General features: G+C 41.3%; 1 long non-coding RNA gene across 1 annotated transcript; it reads right to left on the bottom strand.

The window, feature by feature from the left end:
• Positions 1 to 3,424: 3,424 nt before the first annotated feature.
• LOC121854517 lies at positions 3,425 to 7,778 on the bottom strand. Its single transcript, XR_006086561.1, has 3 exons — positions 7,728 to 7,778; positions 4,614 to 4,701; positions 3,425 to 3,551 (listed from the first exon to the last, which is right to left on the bottom strand). It is a non-coding gene; the product is annotated as an uncharacterized LOC121854517 (long non-coding RNA).
• Between the last annotated feature and the right edge of the window lie 2,122 nt (positions 7,779 to 9,900).

Genomic DNA, 9,900 nt, shown 5'->3' with positions numbered 1-9,900 from the left:
ACACAGAGGTATAGTAGGTGACACAGAGGCATGGTAGGTGATACAGAGGCATGGTAGGTGACACAGAGGTATCGTAGGTGACACAGAGGTATAGTAGGTGACACAGAGGTATAGTAGGTGACACAGGTATAGTAGGTGATACAGAGGTATAGTAGGTGACACAGAGGCATGGTAGGTGATACAGAGGCATGGTAGGTGACACAGAGGTATCGTAGGTGACACAGAGGTATAGTAGGTGACACAGAGGTATAGTAGGTGACACAGAGGTATAGTAGGTGACACAGAGGTATAGTAGGTGACACAGAGGCATGGTAGGTGACACAGAGGCATGGTAGGTGATACAGGGGCATGGTAGGTGATACAGAGGCATAGTAGGTGATACAGAGGCATGGTAGGTGACACAGAGGTATAGTAGGTGATACAGAGGTATAGTAGGTGACACAGAGGCATGGTAGGTGATACAGAGGCATGGTAGGTGATACAGAGGTATAGTAGGTGACACAGAGGTATAGTAGGTGACACAGAGGTATCGTAGGTGACACAGAGGTATAGTAGGTGACACAGAGGTATAGTAGGTGACACAAGGCATGGTAGGTGACACAAGGCATGGTAGGGTGACACAGAGGTACAGTAGGTAACACAGAGGCATGGTAGGTGACACAGAGGCATGGTAGGTGACACAGAGGCATGGTAGGTGACACAGAGGCATGGTAGGTGACACAGAGGCATGGTAGGTGACACAGAGGCATGGTAGGTGACACAGAGGCATGGTAGGTAACACAGAGGCATGGTAGGTGACACAGAGGCATGGTAGGTGACACAGAGGCATGGTAGGTGACACAGAAGTATGGTAGGTGACACAGAGGCATGGTAGGTGACACAGAGGCATAGTAGGTGACACAGAGGCATGGTAGGTGACACAGAGGCATGGTAGGTGACACAGAGGCATGGTAGGTGACACAGAGGCATAGTAGGTGACACAGAGGCATGGTAGGTGACACAGAGGCATAGTAGGTGATGCAGGTGGCCAAATATGACGAGATTTTCCCAGATAATTTTATATATCTCGGCATTTCCCGAGTTATACTAATACATTCCGAGACCATATCCATGCAGTTATATGAAATGCCAAGTCATCGAGGGTTTACTGTACTATCATAAATTTTCTAATATCTTCCAAATCCTTTATTGGCTCAAGACCCTTGGATTTCCTTTGTCAGGCTCAAGAATATTTACACATGGTGGTTTGTGATGGTAAGATTTGAGCACTCTGTAACATTTCAACCCATGGACTTATTCATCCCTCACATATACAGTACAGTACATTCCTATATTGTCCACCTTCAATTTTTATATTTTTTGCTCTGCTTTTATTTTTCCATAATCTTGGCCTCTCTCCTTATTTTGGATTATGTCAGTTTGGTTCTTTGATTTGTTGCCAAGAGTGGCTAGTTATTTCAAAATACTTTCCATCAATTCTTAGTTTTGTCATGCCGTCACATACTGCCATAATGCAACGCCATACTAGACGCGACTATTTACTGTTGGAGCTTCTTTTACAACATACAATATTACAATGTTATCCAGTAAGAGAGTCGTGATAAGGAAAACACACAAGGATACATCGGGTCCTTAGACACATCGTCACAGACAAGGCATTCGGAGAAACTGAAACTTGTTGACAATGAAGACCCGTACAGAATTCCCAAATCAAGATGGTCGATAAACCCAGATACTTTCCCACCGATAGCGAACATGGACATTATAACTTACACGATTTATAAAAAAAAGTGTTTATACACTTGATGAACTCAGGGCATACAAGTCATTAGATGCTTACAATTTTTTTCATCTATGGATGGGTTAAAGAAGTGAAGTGTACCAACTTCGGTGATAATATTCTAGTGTTCGGCAGAGTTCGCCATTTGAGTGAATGCCACACCATTAGTCATGGTTAATTGTCAAGGTAAGTGGGGAAGTACAATGTGCCCATTGTAATTGTATGGCCGGTCCAGGAGAAGCCTGTAGCCTACCTTCAATGAAATGGTCAGAACAAACCTTGAAATGTTTGGAAGGCAACCACCCTTTTCTGTTTACCTAAGAAATCCACAAATCCCTCCTCTTCGTAGACAATTCCTGTGTTTTATCTCCTTGATTATAACTGACAGCAGGAAAAGTGAGGAATGATCAGGGTTTGTCTTTCTTCTTAGATGTATTGTGGCATCCGACAACACATGAATTCACCATTATGTAGAACTTACGTTTACAGAGTACGCATGTTTGTTTATGATAGCGTCTATACCTACAAGATGGCGGATAGCTTAAAGGATTATGGGAGTTGAAACGGCGATGCAAACTAAGAATTGTTGCATTTGGCTTCAATTACTGTACTGTATATGCCTCTTGGCTTGTGATAAAAATTATAGCCTAACCAGCGACTCTTTACCGGAACCTCTAATTTTCTCTCATAGCTTTGGTCAAACTATAGGTGCTATATCAAAGGGTCTACTATTTCTCAAAATTAAGTGATTGTTAGCCAAATTTATGTACTATACTGCAATTCATTTGTGGGTTGTTACACTAAACCACACAAAAATATTATTAATTTTGATGTAGAAGTCATAAACAAGCTTGTGGAGATGGACATAACTTTCCCAAAACTATACAGTACAATAAAAGTTCTCTTAGGTACCAGAACAGGTATGCAGAATATTGCTATTATGAGAAGTTTCAGAGTTATACAAGATGTTTTCCAAGAGACCTCTTTTTGTTCCAAGTACAGTACAATAGAGTACAGTACAGTAGAGTACAGAATAGTACTGATTTAGAAATAAGGTGCTAAGTTTTTCTAGCACTGACTTGGACCCAATCATTACCAGTAAACTGTACTGTACTATATTGTACTATGCTGTACTCTACTATACTGTACTGTAATATACTGCATAATATTGTGCTATACTGTACTGTACTAAACTGTATAATACTGTACTATACTATACTGAACTGTATTGCACTGTACTGTATTGTACTGCACTGTACTGCACTATATTGCACTGTACTGTAATGCACTGCACTTTACTGTACTGCACTGTACAGTACAGTACTGTACTGCACTGTACTGTACTTTACTGTACTTTACTGTACTGCACTGTGCTTTACTGCACTGTACTGTACTGTACTGTACTACACTGCATTGTACTGTACAGTACTGTACTACACTACACTGTACAGTACTGTACTGCACTGTACTATACTTTACTGTACTGCACTGTAATCATCAAAAGTTGTACATCTTTTAAGAGTTATAGATGTATTGTGCAGTCACTGTACAACTATTTTCAGTATAAAAGTGAACTAGCTCTCCATTTATTATTAAAAATGTGTAAAAGCTGAACTAAACTAATACAGTGTTGACCGTCACCAACCTTGAGGAAGTATTTCTTCACACTGAAGAAGACTTGGTCCCAGTTGAAGCTGTCACTAGGCCTGGTATCCAAATGTGAAACAATGTTTGAATTATTTAAAAGATGCTGCAGCCGATCGCACCCTTTCTGATGAGTCGAGAAGTGATATAAAATTAATATACATCGTAAACACCGTTGCTTAATATTTTGTTAAATGAAAATTATCTATTACACCTGTATACGTATACGTACCATGAAAATCTGAATTGCTCGAACCTAAGCCGTGTTTGATGTTACCGTAATCGCTTTTCGATTGGTTTTCAGCTAAAAAACTGTTGTATTACAATAATATTCTATCCTAATTGACTTGAATAAATACTACGATACCATGTTTCTGAATATTTTCATTAAAATTCATCCAAATCATTTTCCTTGTCATCGTCTGCAGCACCAAACAGCTTCTCCCAGTCCTCTCCTTGAACAGGGCTAGAGGGCACGTGTTTTTCGAATCGTTTTCAGTTAAAAAACTGTTACATCACACGTATATTTTACCTAAACTGCGCCTGAATGAATATATTCTTGGAAATAAATAGTAGTTTTGCTGAAACGTGATGTATTTCAATGTAAAATAGGATAAAATACATGACGAAAACAAAAGACTTTACCTAACCTTCCGATGTTCTTGAGATGTTATTCGATTTTTTAGTAGTTTTCGGTTAAAATACTGTTATATTACAATGGTATTCTATTCATACTGTGCTTGATATAATACATTCACGGAAATGTAATATTTTTGCTGAAATTACGTACGTATTACAGTGGAAAGTGGGATAAAATCGTGACGAAAACAATGACTTTGAAATAAAATGGAATATTAACCCCTAAATCGGTTAATTCGGACAATCGGCTAAAACGGACACCCTTCCCCCCTATTAGTCCAAATTAACGAGGGTCGACTGTACAGGGTATTTTAATGTAAACAAACCTTTATAAAGCTACTTGAAAGAATTTTTGAGGGATTGTATACTCCAAACATAACATTTCGAAAGGCAAACACCTGGAAAATTAAAGAGTGAACCAATTTATATTTCTCCCTAACTTCAATAGGAGGCATGAAATATATTTAAGGATTACAGTATCAACACTTCAATAAAGACAACAGTCCATGTACATAAAGCTTGCTATATGTAGCTTCCATCTGTTCCTCACCTTGCGGTCTGTGACCCTATTGGAGTCCAGCAGCAAGCAACACTGTTTTATGTCCTCCAGGGCCATTGTTACTGCAGCTGTACAGGAACTGAAATAATGATAATCTTTGAAATTTCTAACTCGGTAAAACAAAATAAAATTAATTACAGCTTTATCAAAATACTTTTCCATTCTACTTATACCTGTACAAGTATTATAAATACAATACTATACTGTACTGTATTTTCTAGATTTATGAACTAATTCAAGCCACTCCTGTTCGTTAAATCAAAAGTTCCGCTAAATCGAGCTTTCCGTTACATTCTCTCGATTTACTGAACTCTTTTGCTAAATCAAGCGCCAAACGCACCACGCATCGCTTGGTGCGTCTGGGTTTGTTTACATCCGCAGTCTGTGTCCTGCGGCCACCGCGTGTGTTCTTCACTGCTAACTCTCGGTCAACTAAGTAAACACTGGAGCACCTTAGCTTTTGTCTGTATTCAAGACATCTTCAGAGGCAACTGAATTTACAGGAACTGAGAGAGGCTTACTGTATATACAATGTTGACCTTATACACATAACATCAAGGTTCAACACAGCATTGAGGACAGTCTTGGTTGTTACACTGAGATCTATAAGGAGATGAAGAAGAGTAGCACCAAGCAGTCAACACTGGATTCATTTGTTCATAGTGGGACGGCATCAGCATCTTCACAACGGCAGAGGAGGAGCACACAGCAGCCAAGGAGGAGCACACAGCAGCCGAGGAGGAGCACACAGCAGCCGAGGAGGAGCACACAGCAGCCGGAGGAGCACACAGCAGCAGCACACAGCCGAGGAGGAGCACACAGCAGCGAGGAGCACAGCAGCCGAGGAGGAGCACACAGCAGCCGAGGTGGAGCACACAGCATTATAAAAAATGCGACATTTACTAAAACCTAATAAAACCTGACCTAACCAACCAAAGAAACCTACCTAACCTTACCTAATTTTTGTTTTTAATTGGGCACCCCCACACACACATTCTTGTGTAAGATGAAGCGCAGAAGCGATTACAGCGCCCAACAGGGAAGCATGCTAAGTTCATGCTTGCCTTACGTCTCATGAGTTAAGGGCGTAGAAGCCTGAAGAGTCGAGGGCGTAGAAACCTGAAGAGTCAATGGTTTTTATGTCTAAGCAAGTTATTGGAAGCTCCAACAACTTGTCCCTGAATACGAATTTGCAACTTTCGATTTACAGCAGTACCTACTTTGCTGCTAGGTGAACAGGGACCAGGGGGACTAAGAAGAGTGTCCAAACAACTTCCGCCGGCCAGTGAATCGAACCAGTGACATCCTGCTTGCGAGGCAAGAACTACCTAACTTCCTAGCCGGGAGGAGAAAGTTAGGTAGCTCTTGCCTGGCAAGCAAGATGTCACAGGTTCGATTCCCGGCCTAGCCGGGGAGCGGACCCCTAGTCATATTACACAGAAATTACTTAGCCAATCAGAGCACACTCACAGTAAAATAACGTTTGTAGGAACTTAGCCGTTACGCCAAACTATCCACTGCCCAAAATTAATGAAATGAACTTCTCCTTCTGGTGTAAGCCATCTGTTCCACTTTACCAAGATTATTGCCAATACATTTTAAATGTGCCAATTACACAACCTGTCACTATTATATGTTACTATACAAAGTTATCCCATCCTCGTCGTCAAATACTGTGGTGTCTTCATACCTTAAGGCTGTTTATGTAGGAGAGATGAGACACAGTATTATGAATCCTGTGTGTTTTACAGCTCCCTCTACAGTGAGTGAGTCTAGTGTCTTCATACCTTAAGGCTGTTTATGTAGGAGAGATGAGACACAGTATTATGAATCCTGTGTGTTTTACAGCTCCCTCTACAGTGAGTGAGTCTAGTGTCTTCATACCTTAAGGCTGTTTATGTAGGAGAGATGAGGCACAGTATTATGAATCAATGTGTTTTACAGCTCCCTCTACAGTGAGTGAGTCTAGTGTCTTCATACCTTAAGGCTGTTTATGTAGGAGAGATGAGACACAGTATTATGAATCCTGTGTGTTTTACAGCTCCCTCTACAGTGAGTGAGTCTAGTGTCTTCATACCTTAAGGCTGTTTATGTAGGAGAGATGAGACACAGTATTATGAATCCTGTGTGTTTTACAGCTCCCTCTACAGTGAGTGAGTCTAGTGTCTTCATACCTTAAGGCTGTTTATGTAGGAGAGATGAGCACAGTATTATGAATCCTGTGTGTTTTACAGCTCCCTCTACAGTGAGTGAGTCTAGTGTCTTCATACCTTAAGGCTGTTTATGTAGGAGAGATGAGACACAGTATTATGAATCAATGTGTTTTACAGCTCCCTCTACAGTGAGTGAGTCTAGTGTCTTCATACCTTAAGGCTGTTTATGTAGGAGAGATGAGACACAGTATTATGAATCTGTGTGTTTTACAGCTCCCTCTACAGTGAGTGAGTCTAGTGTCTTCATACCTTAAGGCTGTTTATGTAGGAGAGATGAGACACAGTATTATGAATCCTGTGTGTTTTACAGCTCCCTCTACAGTGAGTGAGTCTAGTGTCTTCATACCTTAAGGCTGTTTATGTAGGAGAGATGAGGCACAGTATTATGAATCCTGTGTGTTTTACAGCTCCCTCTACAGTGAGTGAGTCTACATATAAACCATCAACATTTATAGTAAATAAATAGTTGTTGCTATAATAATATAAATTATTCCTTTATATAATTATTTGTAAAATAATAGAAAACAGTCACCCCATTACAGAACAAGTATAGAGCAATGTTACTTGTTAATTGGTCCACTCATATTTATTTGACCTTTTAATACGAAATGGGGAACTAACATGTTAAGGTATGCTTCTCTCAGGCAAGACTATAACAAACATATCCTGCCTAGTTCTCAGGAGACAACCATAATCGTTGTCTTGTCTGCCTAACTCAACACAGCATCTCTACAGACCGCCATCTGTACACTAAGCTTTGTCAATATTTCTTTTTAAATCATAGATCTACAAACCAACATATTTAAATCAGTTGATAATATATTTTCTAAATCATGGACATATTCTTTCTCAAATCTAATAGTAATAATAATGTATTTTCACATTAGTTTACCTGGAGTGAGTTGAGTGGGACAGGGCCACATGGCCTTGATGGCCGGCTCAGTTGCCAATCCGAAAACATAATCTATGACAATCTAATTTGTAGCATAATAAACTAGTGTTTACAGTAAGAAATAGCTGCAATTATAGAAAAGAACAGAATACATTACTTCAAAATAATTTTTTATATTCTAAGTTCTTGAATATAAATAATAAATAAACGCAACTACCTAATACCTCTCTAGTCGCTGGAGGCTCCTACTACTGTAATAAAATCTCCTTGCTTTCACTGTTTAATATTTGCATACAATTTACAGCATTTCAGGAATACCGATGGCACAGTACCAGCTCTTCACTCAAAGTGCTTTGAAATCAATGAAGAGCCCGTCAGGTTCTATGTCTAAAGTTGTATGTGATATTAAAAGAAATGTGATAACTGCCATTGAGAACAATTCTCGTATCAAATTTGTGTGGATTCCGTCCCATGTTACTTTTACTTTTATCCTCTTCGCCACTGATCGGCTTGTTAGCCGCTTGGGCGATCGGTCACGACTCTTTTCCTTTATATTCTTCACCAAAAGGTCGGCTCGCTAGCCGCCCGGGCGATCGGTCACGTCTCTGTCACGCACTGTTGGCAAATACTGGGCATGCACCGGCTCCTGAATGTACCTGAACCCGCTCCAGTGTTGGTCAAGTCTTCTCTTGAAAGAGCTCACACTCGGTGCCGTCACAACACTTTCTGGTAGATTGTTCCAAGAGTTTACAACCCTCACTCCGAAAAAGTTTGCCCTCACGGTTTTCCGGACTTGCGGCTTCTTCAATCTTGAGCTGTGACCCCTTGTGGGGCGAGCGTCCGCCAGCTCCAAGTAAGGACACTCAACTGAGTAGTGCCCCCTGAGATGCTTATAAACCTCAACTAGGTCCCCCCTTGCCCGTCTGTAGTATAAGCTAGGCAAGTTCAGGCGCTCCAATCTCGCAGGGTAGCTGAGATGCCGAAGTGCAGGCACCAGCTTGGTGGCCCTCCTTTGAACATTTTCAACCAACTGACAGTCCCTAGCATATCTCGGGGACCAGATGGGGTGACAGTACTCCAGATGGGGAAGCACTTCACTCCTGAAGATCGTCACGAGGGACGGACCGTCTAGATATCTGAACGACCTTCTTATAAGACCCAATAATTTATTTGCCTGATTTACCTTCTTCTCACAATGGCCCGAGAACTTCAGCTCATTGTCAACATACACACCTAGGTCCTTCTCACACACAGTCTCAACTAGTACATTTTCTTCATCCCGTTGGGACATATGGTACGCCTCCTTACCGTTGGTACGCCCCAGGTGCATCCTCTTACACTTCGTGACATTGAATCTCAGCAGCCATTCCTTCGACCATTCCTGGAGCCCACAGAGGTCCTTCTGCAGCTCTTCACAGTCCGCTTGGTTCTTAATTTCCCGAAATAACTTGGCGTCATCGGCAAACATTTGTATGGAGGAGTGTACAACGTCAGGCATATCATTTATGAAACAAACAAACAACAGCGGGCCCAATACACTACCCTGCGGTACCCCACTTGTTACAGGTACAGATGACGATTTCGTGCCATTAATCACCACACATTGCTTGCGGTCATGTAGAAAGTCTTCTATCCACGCTAGGACATTTCCCCGAATTCCGTACCCTTCCAGTTTGATTTTCAGCCTTTCGTGGGGTACACTGTCGAAAGCCTTGGCAAAATCTAGGTAAATATTGTCGATATTACCACCCCGTTCTAGAATATGGGTCCAAATATCCAATACCTTGAGCAATTGTGTCAAGCAAGAGCGCCCCGGCATAAAACCGTGTTGGCAATCTTTTACAAGGTTGTTTCGTAGTAGATGTTCCATCGCTGCATCTCTGATAATACTCTCAAGTACTTTACATATTATGCTGGTCAGGCTCACCGGTCTATAGTTGTTCGTGGAGTGCCTATCGCCCTTCTTGAAGATAGGACTCACATAAGCCACTTTCCATTCACTGGGGACCATTTGTTCATCCAGGCATTTACAAAACAGAATCTTCAGGGGCTCTGCAAGCTCGTTGCACAGCTCCCTTAGCACTCTAGGATGCACCATGTCAGGTCCAGGACTCTTATGGACCTTTAGCCTGGACAGTTTATTTCTAATACCCTCTTCTGTGAACACAATGTG

The sequence above is a fragment of the Homarus americanus genome, unplaced genomic scaffold (assembly GCF_018991925.1).
Source record: "Homarus americanus isolate GMGI-L3 unplaced genomic scaffold, GMGI_Hamer_2.0 scaffold32276, whole genome shotgun sequence".
NCBI lineage: Eukaryota > Metazoa > Arthropoda > Malacostraca > Decapoda > Nephropidae > Homarus > Homarus americanus.
Note: the sequence above shows the minus strand (reverse complement) of the source record. Positions and strands in the feature narration are given on the sequence as shown.